The sequence below is a fragment of the Siphateles boraxobius genome, unplaced genomic scaffold (assembly GCF_051911475.1).
Source record: "Siphateles boraxobius isolate OS27281-9 unplaced genomic scaffold, OSU_SipBor_1 41, whole genome shotgun sequence".
NCBI classification, from domain to species: Eukaryota; Metazoa; Chordata; class Actinopteri; order Cypriniformes; family Leuciscidae; genus Siphateles; species Siphateles boraxobius.
Genome location: NW_027509042.1, coordinates 13868185 through 13884774, shown reverse-complemented (window position 1 = coordinate 13884774; position 16590 = coordinate 13868185).

Here is a 16590-nt window from a genome sequence, read left to right as displayed (position 1 = left end):
ATAGGCGCGGAGAGCGCGTACTGGACAGAGCAGTGCAAGGCTGGGTCTGCCTCCTCCAGGGGCAGCGCTTGCAGGTTCACCAACTGGTCCCGGAAGGGAGTGGTAGGAACCTTGGGCACGTATCCAGGCCGGGGTCTCAGGATCACGTGAGAATAAGCCGGCCCGAACTCCAGGCACGCTTCGTCAACGGAGAATGCGTGCAGGTCCCCTACCCTCTTGATGGAGGCCAGTGCAACCAGGAGCGCTGTCTTCATAGACAGAAATTTGAGCTCGACTGATTGCAGGGGGTCAAATGGAGCACTCTTCAGGGCAGTTAGAACCACTGAGAGGTCCGAAGAGGGAACGAGAGGAGGGCGAGGCGGATTTAGTCTCCTCGCTCCTCTCAGGAACCTGATAACCAGGTCGTGCTTCCCCACCGACTTACCTACGATGAGGTCATGGTGTGCGGCAATGGCGGCAACGTAGACCTTCAGGGTGGAGGGAGACAGCCTTCGCTCCAGCCCCTGTTGAAGGAAGGAAAGCACAACGCTGATCGAGCATCTCCGGGGGGGTCTTCTCGGTGAGAAGAGCACCAGCTGACGAAAAGGTTCCACTACAACGCATAGACGTGTCACGTGGACGACGCCCTAGCGGAAGTGATGGTAGCCACCACCGCTGGTGGTAGGGTACTCAAACCTGCCTCGTCCCATCGAGGAGCCACACGTGGAGGTTCCAGAGATCGGGACGAGGGTGCCATAGGTGGCCCCGTCCCTGAGGAAGAAGGTTCTTCCTCAGAGGGATCGGCCAGGGAGGTGCTGTCGTGAGGAGTACTAGTTCGGAGAACCAGGTCCGGGCGGGCCTCCCTGACCTTGCGCAAGGTCTGCGCAAGAACGCTCACAGGGGGAAACGCATGCCTGCGGCCCTGCGGCCAGCTTTGTGCCAGAGCATCCGTGCCGAGCGTGCCCTCGGTCAGGGAATAAAACTGGGCGCAATGGGTCGAGTCGTGGGAGGCAAACAAATCTATCTGTGCGTCCCCGAACTGGTCCCAAATCAGCTGGACCGACTGGGGATGGAGTCGCCATTCTCCAGGGAGTGGCTGAAGCCGTGAGAGCTCGTAGGCTGCACAGTTCAGGGCTCCGGGGATATAAATGGCATGAAGCGACCTCAGATGCAGACTCCATATGGGGAGGTGGCGAGCGAGTTGCGACATACGGCGGGAGCGTAGACCACCTTGATGGTTGATGTACGCTACAGTGGCGGTATAGTCTGAGCGGACTAGTACGTGTTGGTTCTTGAGCACGGCCCGGAAGCGGCGCAAAGCTAGACGTACGGCCAGCAACTCGAGGCAATTGACATGCCAGAGGCGTCGGGGTCCTGTCCAGGAGCCCGCGGCAGCACGTCCATTGCACATGGCACCCCAGCCCGTGGAGGAGGCATCTGTCGTTACAACAACATGCCGCAAAGCTCGTTCCAGGGGCACTCCGGCCCATAGAAAACTGAGGTTCGACCACGGGGTGAAGGTCTGACGGCAGGTCGGAGTAACTGTTACTCGGAGGGTGCCGTGTTGCCATGCCCACGTCGGGACTCAGTCGCGAAGCCAAAGCTGAAGCGGTCTCATATGAAGCAATCCGAGCGGCGTTGCCGCTGCTGCAGAAGCCATACGCCCCAGGAGCCTCTGAAAAAGTTTCAGTGGAACCGCACTCTTGCCCACTAACTGTCTCAGGCAAGTCAGCAGTGACTGCGCGCGCTAGCTCGTAAGCTGCGCGGACATGGCGACCGAGTCGATATCCATACCGAGAAAAGAGTTCCTCTGCACGGGGCAAAGTTTGCTCTTCTCCCAGTTGACCCGAAGGCCCAGACGAGCTAGGTGCCGAAGCACCAGGTCCCTGTGTTCGCAACCTGAACTCGAGAGTGAGCTATGATCAGCCAGTCGTCGATATAACTCAGGATGCGACCCCGTGTTCCCGAAGGGGAACAAGGGCAGCCTCGACGACCTTCGTGAAGATGTGAGGAGACAGGGCTAGCCCGAAAGGGAAAACCGCGTACTGGATGCCTGCCCCTCGAAAGAAAACCGAAGGAACGGTCTGTGTCAAGGAGAATAAAGACATGAAGTAGGCGTCCTTCAGGTCGATCGCTGCAAACCAATCCTGGGCCGTATGCATTTGAAAATGCGTTTGAGCATCTTGAACGGCATCCTGTGAAGGGAGCGGTTCAGCACGCGCAAGTCCAGGATTGGCAGTAACCCACCGGTTTTCTTGGGGACAATGAAGTAGGGGCTGTAGCAGCCGGACCTCATCTCGGCTGGAGGGACAGTCTCGATTGCACCCTTCGCCAGCAGGGTGGCAATCTCTGCTCTCCTGATGGGGGGATAGCCACCGACAAAAGTGGAGCGGACTCCCCAAGCGGGGAGGAGACCGTGCGAACTGAATCGTATAGCCGAGCCTGATGGTCCGCGCGACCCAGCGGGACAGACGGGGAAGCTCTAACCAGGCTCCCAGGAACTGAACCAGCGGGATCACGCGAACCACAGGCGTCCCCCCTGAGGGGCAGCGAAGTGGAGTAACTGGCCCGAACGTGGACGGCATAGCGGCCCGATGTGGGGGCACAGTTAGCAACCGCGCCCTGGCAGAGGGGGCCAGGGGAGGACCAGGCTGGTCGTCCCGCGGGGGCCTGCTCTGCCAGGGGTCTGGTGACAGAGGGGGATAGGGGCGAAGCGGTCCGTGGACGGCACGCCGTGTCAATCACCTCTGGGACAGAGGGGGACGAGGAGAGAACGGCTTGTGGGCGGCGCTCTGTGACGTCCGAGAACTCTGTGCTCAGAGACGGGAGAGTCAGCTGTTTGGAGAATAAAGATTCTTCCCCGGCCCTCCCCCGGGGAAAGGAGTGGTCCTGCTACCAACTCCTGGAAAGAACTGAGTCCCATCTCTTAGGAGCCCGTCTCAAGAGCGCCGCTTAACCCGGCGCGGGGGGGCGCCCTCGGCGGTGGGCAGACCGAGGCATCTGAGCGGACGGTGGGGCCGTCGGGACAGAATCAATCTCAGTCTGCTCCATCGCCGAGGAGCCCGTCTCACTAGCGCCGCTTAACCCGGCGTGTAGCGGGGGGCGGGGCTGGAGAGGGCTGTGGCGTCCGCCCGCGGCCCCCAGAGCCGGCCCGTGAACAGGCGGGGTAGGAGCCGCGGGAGGGTGCCCTTGGCGGTGGGCAGACCGAGGGATCTGAGCGGACGGCGGGGCCGTCGGGACAGAATCAACCTCAGTCTGCTCATGGGCGGCTGAGAGCTGTTGGGCAAGCCCTCAACCGCACCGCCGAAGAGGCCGACCTGGGATATGGGAATGTCGGACAGACGGGTCCGCGCGACATCCAGCACATCAGACAGGTTTAACCACAGAATGGTGAGCATCACCTGACCCAGGGAGCGTACGGCCACTTTCGTCGCTCAGAGAGCAAGGTCAGTGGCGGCGCGCAGCTCAGTGAAGAGCCCTGGGTCAGTCCCGCCCTTGTGCAGGTCCATGAGCAGCTGGGTCAGGTGGACCAGCAGAATGACCATGGCCTGCAGTGAGGCGGCTGCCAGTTCCGTGGCGCTATAGGATCTCGCCACAAGCGTAGACGAAAAAGTACAGGCCACGGGCGGGTGCTTAGGATCGCGCTGAGAAGAAGCACTCTGAGGACACAGTAGCATCGCAACAGAGCGTTCAGCCGGGGGGACCCCAGTGTACCCATGGGCAGCGGCCCCATCGAGGGGAGGAAAGGCGGATGAGATCAGCGAGCGGTCCCGAGAAGACAAGGGGGTCTTCTTGGACTTCGAGATCTCATCATGCACGTCCGGGAAGAGAGGTATTGGGGTTTGCCGTGGACGAGGGTCGGCGGCCTTACCCAAAACCCATCGTCCCAGGAAAGCATGGTCGTCATCTCCGGATCAGACTCAGGCACAGCCGTATGCACACCGGAAGGTGGCAGCTGTGACGAGCCCTCACTTCCAGAAGACTCAAACCCACCTAGTGATGCTGCAACAGACATGGCATCTTCCTCTGTAGCTTCAACTGAAATACACGGGCCACCAGAGGGTAGACTCGCGGGAATCAGCAGTTCACTAGAGGGCACCGTCATTGAAGAGGGGGGCTGGGGTCGCGGACACATAGTCGGCGCCTTGATCCAGACCGTAACCCTCAGGTCACCCTGGCCACCAGCCGAAGATCGGGGGTGGATGAGGGGACTCTCACTCTTGCGAGTTCACCTTGCGAGTCTCGACCTATATATGACGCGATGATCACGTTCCCAGCGAGAACATGAGTCACCCACGAGCGCTGTTCAAGCATGATCAAAGCCCAAACACACTAGACAGCGCTCGTGCCCATCAGAGTCCGATACCAGTCGGCTGCAACCAGAAATGCACGGGCGAGCCGGCTTTAAAAAGACGTGCCGCGTGCGAGCTCTTTTATGAGAGGAGAAAAAAACTCCGCGATGTTGAAGCACACAGGGAGACACACACACACACTGGCAGATCACTGCACAGATCAGCAGGCACTGTGAGCTCGCTGCAGATCGCCGTCACACCAACACCGGAGAGAGAAGCTCGTCTCGTTGAGCGAAGTCAGAGATGACTGTGGAGTGAAGAAATACTCTTGGCTCCGAAGCGAAAACATATCTGCCTGTTGCCGGCGTCCTCCTTTTATACCCACGAGGTAAGGCGGAGATACGCTATGCAAATTCCGCAGACCCATGGCATTTCTTTGCCATTGGCTCGTTTTGTAATACTCGAAGTCGATAGGCGTTCTAAGCGAAACCCCATTCGTCGTCATCCGACGTAACTCGGAGTGACAACGAAAGGGAACTACCATTATTTTTCTCCATAGGGAAAACGTTAGGATTTTTGATGATAACTTATAAACCCTTTAAGACAAACGAGATACAGTGTTGTTAATCAATGCTATTTGCTTTTGTTAAAGCCATGCATTATTTTTTTAAAACTATTTTCCAAATAATTGGGTTTAAGAGTGGAATTCTTGGTGTAAAACATGTCAAACACCGATAGAACTGTGCAGCGCCGCTTCAAGTCGAACACACCTATAGAGTTGCGGTGAGCAAATTGGGCCAAAAATAACTTGTAGGGAACATCCCCATGAAGCACCTTGAAATATGTACGCACTCAAAATACTTAAATATTTGTGCATATGTATATTTTGCAGTAATTGCTGAAATATTCTCACAATTTTTTTTCCTCGGGTCATTCTGATTGCTCATCATGGTAGTCTACACACATTACGTTACTACAGCCGTACAACTACAGGCGCCACGGATTTCAACCGTATTATGCATGTTATGCTAAATGTATGTGTTAGTGAAATTCATGTCCTAATTTGATATCTCAGTGTGACGTGTCATCTTATCAGTTAATTGTGTGCCCACTATCTTATATTGGAAATAAGATTTTTCTTTACTCTTTTATCCTTTTCCTTGTCTCCGAAAAAGTAGGAATCCACCAATATATCTGACTCCTATCTACTGGTCTATCTTCGTGCCTATCACTGAATTACTTGGATACTTACTCAAACTCTTGCTTGGCTGTGAACCCTCAAAAACTGCTGAAACTGAGAAGAAAATTGTAAATGAGGCTGAATAGCTTTTTTCCTTCCATAGACTTGGGTTGAAGGAGACCATCTGTTTCCATTGCACAAAAAAATCTCATTATATTGTACAGCAGAGATTTGACAGATCTATGCATGGAAGAGAGACAATACAATGCATTAGACGAGGCCTGGGGAAGCTCAGCCATTATACAGACATATGAAGCTAACTATCAGTGCACCATTGTATTAAGTAAAGGGAGAGTAATAGCACATAAAAATAATCATATTTGACACCATCCTTGCATTATGCACCGTGAAGGTTGGTAAAGATTTGTCTTTTCGGCAGCATAGCGTTGTAGTGCAGTGACCCAGTTAGGTATAGACTGGCAAATATATCTGTGAGGATTTGCCAAAGGGCACAGGAGATAAGTGACAAAATGGAAAATGCTTTAATGATGATCATAAAGGTCTTGTGTGGTGGAGTGTTGGGGGCACAGCTTCTGTTCATTCTTCTGTTAGCTGTTCACGCAGCCTGCAGGAGGAAATTTCACTTCTCTTACCCAACGAGCAATAAATAACCTTAGTGGGTCTGCGCTTCTCCATAGGCAAAAAGGCCCCCTTTGAATAAAAGATTGGTGTACACTGTTAACTTATGTCTACTAAAAAAAAGGCATTTACTTTTCAAAAAAGCAACAACAACAACAAAAACTAAGTGCAGGTGGTTGAGTAGATTAGTAGAGATTATAGTGATTATTGAGTTGGTAAAATAATTAACAAGGTAATTGAATATCAACAAACCATTTTATTTATTTATTTTTCTTCTAATGAGCAACCGTAAAGATAAAGCACACATAGATTGCATTGCCATATGACCTGCGCTCAAACCTGTATGTGGTAAGGATATCAAGTCTGGCACTGAAACCCTGAACATTAGGGAGTAGAAATAGTAGCCTATGTGTGACTGTAGAGCAATTTGTTTGCAATCAGCTGGCATTTGTGTTTATAGCTTCCTTATCCCACGATTTCACAGGCAAGTCCCAGACTAAAATGCATGTTTGAGCTTGTTTAACTGAAAGCAACTTGCACTGACATACCTTAAAATACTTTGTCTCAAGATGCACACTATTAATGTTTTTTTTCAAAGGCATGTTTATAAAAGCTACTTAATTAATTACTCACCCTCAAGTTGTTCCAAACCTGTATGAGTTTCTTTCTTCTGTTGAACACACACACACACACACACACACACACACACACACACACACACACACACACACACACACACACACACACACACACACACACACACACACACACACACACACACACACACACACACACACACACACACACACACACACACACACACAAATATTGTAAAGAATGTTGGTAATCAAACAGTTGATGGGCCCCAATTATTTATATAGTATTTTTTCCTATATGGAAGTCAATGGGGGCTCATCAACTGTCTGGTTACCCATATTCTTCAAAATATCTTCTTTTGTGTTCAACATAAGAAAGAAATTCATACAGGTTTGGAACAACACAAGGGTGAGTAAATAATGACAAATATTTAATTTTTGGGTGAACTATTCCTTTAAATGTCCTAATTGAACTAAAGCCCAATACTTTTTTAATCTAAGGCCTGTCTGTGAAACCAGGCCTATGTGTTTAATTCATAATTACTGTAATTGCATATGATTTCTTTTTGTTCTCTATGATGCTGCTAATCATTTATAGACTATTATGTATGTGCCTATTCAGACATTTGTTAGGCTGCTACATCATGTCTGATCCATCTTAAAGGTGCAATGTGTAAAAATTTTGAGTATCTATTAACAGAAATGCAATATGACATCCATAACTATGTTTTCAGTGGTGTATAAAGAACTTACTTCCGTAAACCGTAATGTTTTTATTACCTTAGAATGAGACATTTATATCTACATAACAGCGGGCACCCCCTTCTATGAAGGTCGACATATTGTGACGTCAAGTTTCTACCGTAGCCGAACGCGAACAACAGAGCGCGTTTTGTCACTACCTTGAAAGAGAAGCAGCAGAAAGCTAGAAGCTAGCCATAAACACCGTGAGTAGTGACTTTTCCCTTGTCAGTGGTGTAAAATATGTAGTTGGATTGTTTCATGTTACTTCTTCTCTCTAGCTGTGTTATGGCTTTGCTATGTGGGGATAAATGTGCTGGCTCCGTTCTGAGACAGCTGATTAGTACTCTTGTCATTGACCGTAAAACAGTAACGTTACACGAATCACCAACCCGTCGATCGCGGTCGACAAGTCGATCTTGGAAGCATTTTAAGTCGATCGCGAAGAGTTTTCAAAATCAGAGAAAAAAAGCCTATTGTGTGTAGTAAATGGTGTCTAGGGGATGCGGAGGCACGCGCACTCTTACAATCATGCCATTTTTGCCGCGCGCACCTTTGGGCTCATGCGGACGGGTCGAGTTTAAACGAGGCTTTACGCTTTAACCAGCTCAGCCACAGTAACAGCTCATATTTAGCCAGCTAAACTTTTACTACCCTGTTAGAAAAAATATATAGTTGCATAGTTTCATGTGGTTCTTCTCCCTCACTGTATTATGGGTTTGCTATGTGGGGGGAAATGTGCTGGTTACGTTTGTGAGACAATCAGCTCATTACTATTATTCTATTATATATTAAGACCCTTGATCCTCACCTGACTATGGCTTTGTAAACTTTATCCATGATGTGGTTTATAATGGACTGTGGTACAGAAACAGTGACAATTTTACACACTCTTGGCTTACTCTGGCTAATCTCTGCTGTCTCAGACGACGATATGTTTGTCCCATTTTTGACACCGTAGCTTCTTCGAAAGGGAGGGGTGAGCAGTGGGCTGTGCCCTTAGTGCAACTCGCAGCCGAACCGCTAGATGTCGCTAAAAATCACACACTGCACCTTTAAACTGTGAATCATGCAGCTAACCAAATGATTTAGGTTTGTTAGTTTTGTCTAGGCTCCCTAAAATTCTGAAGACACATCTTAATACCACGGGCTACACCGATTTAAGAATTGTTTTTGTGTGTGTGTGTGTGTGTGTGTGTACAACTTTGTGGTAATTAAGAATGACACTTTTCTATTCCAGCATGTCAATTTGCCAGTAAACAAAACGAGATCCATATTGAATTTTCTTCAGAGAGTAGTGATGTCACTCGATACAACTTTTCATTTCTCTGGCAATATTACATTAACGTTACATTTGTCCACTATATTCAATCGGCTGCTTTACGAACCAGCGTGTTATCCATTGAGTCGGTTCTTAATGGATCGGTCAAGCGGTTTATCACCCTGCTCTGAATCGGTACGTTATTCCGTTCGAATCATTTCATTTCAAGCGCTATAGGTGTGGACCGTATAACGTGTTGTTGTGGCAAAAATTCTGTTAAACATCATCACTGCGTAAGAGACACTCAGAGTCAAATTAATAAAAAGAAAAGTATTTATTCTTGCAAGAATAGGTTCAGTCTAGTACACAGAAGTTACGCTGTGCAAGAGAGTGACACACAACAGGAAGATATGAGACAGCCTTTATACTGTTTTCAAGGTTCCTCCTCACCCGCTGTACCTTTCACCCACTCAGATAAGGTCCTTACTGCTGTTCAGTTTCTACTTAGAGACACAAACTGGTACTGAAATAAACTGGCCAAAACTGACCATCCCTAAGGTCAGAGGTCCTGTCCCATATGTTCCTGAAAAGTCACGCACAAGCACGTACACACATATACTTTTATACATTGAATAGGTTCTTTCTCTTATGATACCTGTTTGGGATCAATGACTATTAAAATTTCCACAACAGTTACGCAAGTGGTGTGCACAGACACTGGGGGTAGAGGTCTGCACTCCCGCGGGGGTCCCGACGCAAAACAGTGCGGCGCGGGACAAATTTTTAAAGGTCATTGCGGGAGCGGGCGGGATGATGAGGTGCACTTGCGGGTGCGAGCGGGAGGGATGATACGCTGCACTCCCGCAAATTAAATATGAGTGTAAAGTAAAATATATAAATGATTAAAGTAGCATACATAATTTGTAGTTGTGAGGGAGATTCTTATTGGCAGCAATAAAAACGTTTTAAGCAGCCTAAACTTGTGAATGTTGTCGGGTAGGGCGGGGCCTAATCTCACGCACACTTGTTTAGAGACAATTCCTTTCCCGCTGCTCCGAGTTCGAATTCGAAAGCTAGTTCAAGTTCAAAATAGACAGCATGGACGAGGAACAGAGCGCCTCTAGTGCTTCAGATGTAAGTACTTCTCTAAAGAAAGGCACATTTACTACAAAAAAATCACGAAACCTCAAATCAGACATTTGGCAGTCTTTTTCGGTTGTGCATGACGGAGAGGGGAATCAACTACCTTTCGCCTGCTGCGATAAATGTCAAAAGGTGTTAACATACAACGGACACAAATCTGGAACATCAGGCCTGAAGCGTCATGTATGTACAGTCTTGAAAGGACAAAGATTGTTGGAGTTCAAGGGAAACACGTCGAAAGTGTCAAGTGCTCTAAAGGCGAAGACAATAGACAAATGTGTGGACTTTGTTTCTGCTGACCTCCGTCCATATGACAGCATTGCTGGTGAGGGATTCGTTCAGTTGACACAACATTTGGTAGACACGGCAGCCACAATAGGCAGATATGATGTGAGAGATATTCTGCCTCATCCAACAACTGTGTCACGCCATGTAGATGACAGGGCACACAGATTTAGAAGGGCTGTTGTCGATGACATGACTGAGACAATTGTGAAATATGGATGTGCTGTGACAACTGATATTTGGACAGAGACATATAGAAAAACCTCTTTCCTGTCAGCCACCATACATTACGTCGATTCAGACTACAATTTAGAATCTAGAGTGCTATTTTCTGCCCCATTTGAAGAATGCACTCCAAAGACAGGTGAAAATATTCGGGCTTTATTATTTCAGAACTTAAGAGTCTTTGGAATTGATTGTTCGCTTTTGGGAAAGAAAATTGTTTTTGTCACGGGTAGAGGAGCTAACATGGTGGCCTCTATACGTGGGTTCACTAGACTGAACTGTAGTGCACATGTACTGAATTCAGTTCTCGCACATGCTCTCTCACCTGCTGTGGTGAGCCAAGTCCCCGAAGCGGCCCAGCTTATCACCAACGTGAAGAAACTGGTCAGCTATTTTAAACATTCTGGCCTGCAAGTCAAGCTGGGGAAGTCTCTCAAACAGTCAGTGGAGACACGATGGAATTCGACTGTGGACATGCTGGATTCTGTCTCACAGAAGTATGATGAGGTCACAACAATACTGCTGGATAATAAGCAGTATGAAAAAGTAGGCTGTATCAATAAAAACACTCTTGGATCCCTCGTGGCGTTTCTCAAACCTTTCAAAGACGCAACGAATGACCTGGAGTCGGACAATACGGCATTAAGTGCGGCGCTTGTTCTGCCTTGGTCCGTGAAGTTAAGAGAGCATTGTGAAGTGGCCAAGGTTGACCCCCTACTCAATGCTATCGCATCTGCTTGTGTACAACGCCTAGACGAACTGTTGTCACCAAGTAACCTTGCTCCAAATGGAATTAACATGCTCTATAAAAAAAAGCAACATTCCTGACTCCCAAACTGCGTCAGCTTAAGATGGTCGATGAAAATGAAAGACAATATGTGACTGAAGCTGTGAAAGAGCTGATTGAGGACTTGGGGTTTCATGTCCAAGCTGAGGAAAATTCTGAGCCACCTCCACCTAAAAAGGTGACATTTCGTGATTTTGAAGAATGGGAAGATGTAGGTGCTACGTGTACTAACTCGCAGAAGTCTGTAGATTCCGAGATAGTGGAGTATTTGAAAGTCAAACTGGATGGATCCGAATCACACAAACCCAAAGATACGCATACTGGAGCAAAGACGCAGTGTGCTGAAGCCCTCATCAGTAAACAACCTACTTTTCCTTCATGGTTATTCAAAGAACCCGAATCCGATATCCTAAGCAGCAGCTGCTTCTTTTACCTTTATTTTGATCATTTTCATTTAGACATGCTGGTAGCGACCTGCTGAGTTTTTATTTTTATTCTTCTTCTTATTATTCATATTATTCATATTCATATTATTAAAATTAAAAGGTAGGCAGTAGGCACACAGGCTATTTTCAGTTTAACACCTGCACTGAGCGGCTCAAAGCCCAAATAGTTTTTTAGTCTCAATGTTTTAGTTCATGGCTAGCCTATAATGTGACAGGAACATTATCTAATTATAGCTAGGCTATTTATTAGATAGATAATAATATTACCTAATCGAATATATTTTTGTTTTTGGTTACTGTTAGCTGTTAGTACTGTTGTGAATATTATGCTGTTCGTAATATGGGACCAATAAATATGTTACCAAGTATTGGTAAGGAATTTTGTGTGCACGCATTTTTTTCCCCAAGACCTTTCGTCAGACAGAAAGTGCGGGCGGGAGCGGGACATTATATCACAGATGCGGGCGGGAGCGGTACTAAAAATGACAAATCTTTGCGGGAGCGGGCGGGAGCGGGACTGAACACTGCGGGAGCGGGCGGGAGCGGGTCTGAAAATTGTGTCCCGCGCAGACCTCTAACTGGGGGCTCACGCCCCTGCCCCTTTTGTCTCAAAATGTATTGTGCCCTTTTCTGATAAATGTAAATACTAATAATTATTATTATAAATATTATAATAAATACCACTAACAATAATAATACAAACAAATATTATATAAAAAAAAATTGGAGGAGAAGTGGTAGGCGGAGTTTCCTTTGCAGCGCCTCATACGGTTCTAGTACGCACTACGCAGCAGTTCGCGCGAGTCTCTTCAAACGAGCAGCAGGTAACGTTTAAGCTAATACGGAAAATTACATTTATCCCACCATCACCATGCTACTCTAAAAGTTGCTGCAGGATGCGAGTTATTCTTAACTACAATGAAAGTATAAATCGATTTCAGACGCATTGAGTGACAATTTCATTCGTTTTTATCCAAGGAATAAAAGTCCAAGGGGAAATACATCTAACAGTTAGTTTAATGAAATATTAAGTCCATGTCCAACTCTAAATTGTGAGGAACTTATAGCCTATCTTTGATTTCATAGTAACGCTTTACAATAAGGTTCATTTGTTCATTACTCATGTATGAACTAACATGAACCATGAGCAACACATTTGTTACTGTAGGCTATATCTTAGTTAATACTACAGCTGTTAATTGTTTATTCATGTTATGTGACAGTCAGTGCATTAACTAATGATAACAAATACAAATTTTGATTTTAATGTTTTAGTAAATCCTGAAATTAACTAAGATTAATAAATGCTGTAGAAGTGCAGTTCATTAGCTGCTAGGTAATTATATGTCTTTCATACATATAATACATACATTAAATTTACAACATCAACAAAACTAAAAAATAATTTTCCATAATTACCTTCTTAATTCTCACTGTTTTGTTTGGTAAAGTAAATAATATTTAGTAATATTATCATAATTTCCCTATTTTCATTTGATGTGTTATTCATTCTAATAACTGTATCAACATATTTTCTTAGAATGCCAAGGAAAGAAAGAATAAAAACAAAAACAAAAAAATCAAGAAGTAATCAATTTTTTTTATTTAGTGCACTTTTTGGTCCTCTGCCCCTGACCCTGGGGAGGTCTGTGCACGCCAACGCGATTCTAATATAATACACAGAATGACAGCGCTGTTCGAGTGGAATGCCTACAATTAATTGAAACAACACTGCAAACGCATATCGATTAACAGCGATGAGGAAAGTCTTCAGCAAGTTCAACACTGGCACGCGTGTTGATTGACGCAGGTAAACAAAAGCGTAGTAGCCTACAAACACTACACAAAATAATTTATTACCAAGTTTTTTACATTTAGTATTGCGATACCATGCCATACTTGTAAGTACGTTGGAGTACGTACATACCGTAGTAGCTACATTAATATTTTAATGATTCGTGCTGATTTTATAGCCTTTCTTTCTTTCTTTCTTTCTTTCTTTCTTTCTTTCTTTCTTTCTTTCTTTCTTTCTTTCTTTCTTTCTTTCTTTCTTTCTTTCTTTCTTTCTTTCTTTCTTTTTAAATAGGTGAAGTAGTGTAGATTTATTTAATACATTTTGCCATGTAGTGTAGCCAACCAATATCGATTAAATTGGGAATTTACTGGCCAAGGAACTGTATTTTGTATTTGACAATTTAAAACTTAAAATTTGTTCAAACTGAACTCTCTGTACTCTGAGATTAGGCAAGCGGAATCTTAGTATTTTTAAATCTTCCCTCAACTAACTTTTTTAGGGTAGCTTTTATTTGATTTATTTTATTACTTTCGACAATTTTTTTTCTTTACCATTTTCTTATGTAATTGTTTTGATAATATGATTTATATTTGTAGGCCTATTGTAGATTTGAATTTTCTTTTATGAATGCTTTTATATAGTTGTATTTCTCTTTTATTTTTTTTCTCTAATTTTTGTGAAGCGCTTTGAGATGCAAATGTTTTAAAGGTGCTTTAGAAGATAAAGTTTATTTTTATTTTTCTGTTTTTCCTTATATTAGTGACAGGCACTTCAGTCTCCATCTCTTAAGTTATACAGTAGGCCTACTTGTCGCAGTCATTCCAGTAAATTATTAATGGAATATATTGTAAATTAAATTCGGGAGAACAGACCACAAATGTGCAGTATATGTTGTCCTTTTTCACACTTTTACAGCAGATTGCAAAGGGAAAAAAGGAATAATGAGGAAAAGAAAGCAGTGACTGAAAAGAGCTTTTGCCATAAATATTCTTGTTATAACTTGTCACGTTAAAATACCAAGTATAACGTTATTCTCATGATGTCTGAAAACAAATCATGAAGGAAAATCGACAGCACATCCAGTCAAACTGACGGATCAGCTTTATTTGTAGGGCAACCTTATGATTTGAAATGATTTGTTTCAGCCTTTTTGAATGGAAGTTCCCCAAACCGGAAGTGACACCCATAATTCAAAACGCAGTAAGCTCGTCAGGAATAAGGTGGATAATCTGTGGAATGAAGGTGTACAAGGCTCACCAAGATAATACCTTCCTTGGAAATCAAACTCATGACTTGGGCATTTGCTTCTGCTGCTGTCTGAGCTACAGGAATGGCTTTAAGGTAGTTTGTTGATTTGTGCCACATGTTGGTTAGTTTCATGCATAGTATGCCCTCTTCAATCCTGTTTTGTGCACAGCCAAGCATGCTAAAGGGATGTCCACAACGTTTATCGTTACTCTCACTTACAGTTTCCTCTCATCTCTTTTGACACAGACATACTTGTATTTCCAGACTTTTAGCCCTGGTTAATAAGCCATTATGCTTTTTACTAATGTGAGTAGTAAATAAAAGAGCAGAGAATTATATCAGGCTTAATCACATGAGATGCTTTAAGTGCTGCTTTTCCAACTATAGCAAGAAGATAATAAACAATTCAACACCATCGAGTAAGTCATGGGACCAAACACTCAAATTCATCTGAGTTGCAGTGAAAGTTATGTTTTGTGAATGGTAGTACATTGTGTACAGCCTTGCTGTGTCTGTGAAAGCTTTTAGAGAGAATTAGACTATTACCATCAGTGTGTGAGTAACACCCCATGACCAAATAAGCTACAGTATTGACGCTGGCATCGAATTATTTTCAGGTTTTAAAACTTGGAACAACAGAGGTGTAATATTATTCATCCCTGACCCAAAATAATAGATTTTTCCCTTTCTGTTTTATTCTAGTGTCTTGCACTTGGCATTGCTTGCTTTTAAGAAAGCTCTGAGTATTTTTATTATTGACCATAATGATGTGCATTAATTTCCTTCATGTAGGCCTACACATTCTGGGAGAAAGGAAAGTCTGAAGGATGGAATTGCTCAGTTTGGCAGAGGAAAGCTTTTTTGTTCTCTACTCAGTGTGCTTTTTGCAACTGCAACTAGGGAATTGGCAGCACTGCCAAGATTAAAAAAATGTTCAGAACCATTTTGAGCCAGTTTGTAATCTTCTCAAGCAAAGGCCTGACACACATTTTTTAATGCCACGTAGTGAAGTATGATGACAACTATGAGCCACTATAGGATCAGGTCTGTTGGGTGAAGGTCAGGAGAATTGTTGATGGGCTGTTCAGGGTCAGTACTCTTACCCCTGCAGCCTAACAGCCTTCTGGAGATGTGATGATGGGAGGAGACAAGAAAAATAAACTTGGATTCTAACTATTCTAGCCTTGGTTTGCTTTTGAACAAGTTAGAATTTTTTTTTAAGACTACTATATTGTCTTTTAAATTTCAGAACTATTTTAAGTACCCCATGCAACCAAAGTTTTATGTTAAGTTTTGTAATCTAAATTGACAATTGACAATTAACATTTAGCATGTATATGCGTTCATTTATTTTTTTCTTCCGGGAAAATGGACCAAATTTATTGAGGATCTATTTTGCACTATACAGCTTTTTTTAATCTAAAAAAATTGATCTGCTCCTTAATTTTTTTCGGGTTTTGACTCATGTTGAGTTGTATGGTCTGAATGAAAAAGTAAAGTCTCCGCTTTCTAATTATGTATTTATACCCTCTGATGTTCATTGATGTTTTTTTTTTTGTGTATGCTATAACAAGTAGTGAAAGAGAGGATCAGTTTAAAATTTATTGGTTGAATTTTGTAATACAATTTGATATAATTGGACAGCTAAGAGTTTGTCAATGATCTCTTTTTTGTTGCTTATATGGTCCATTCTAACGAGTTGGTGGGTGCAAACTGCTGTCCCATAACCAAATAAAAAACACATTTAAAAATAATTTAAGTATTCAAATTTTGGATGTTTATTAAGATCATTCTGTTATCTATTGAAACCCGCAATAATATTTAAAATATCAGTAAGCTTAATATGTATAATGTCATAATTTTTGGGTACTTTGAATTGGGAGGTGGCTGTCCCGTACCCTAACCCCTAAATGTCAACGTATGAAAATTATATTGGAGTGATTTTTGCATTTTATTCCATTGTTGTTTTTAAA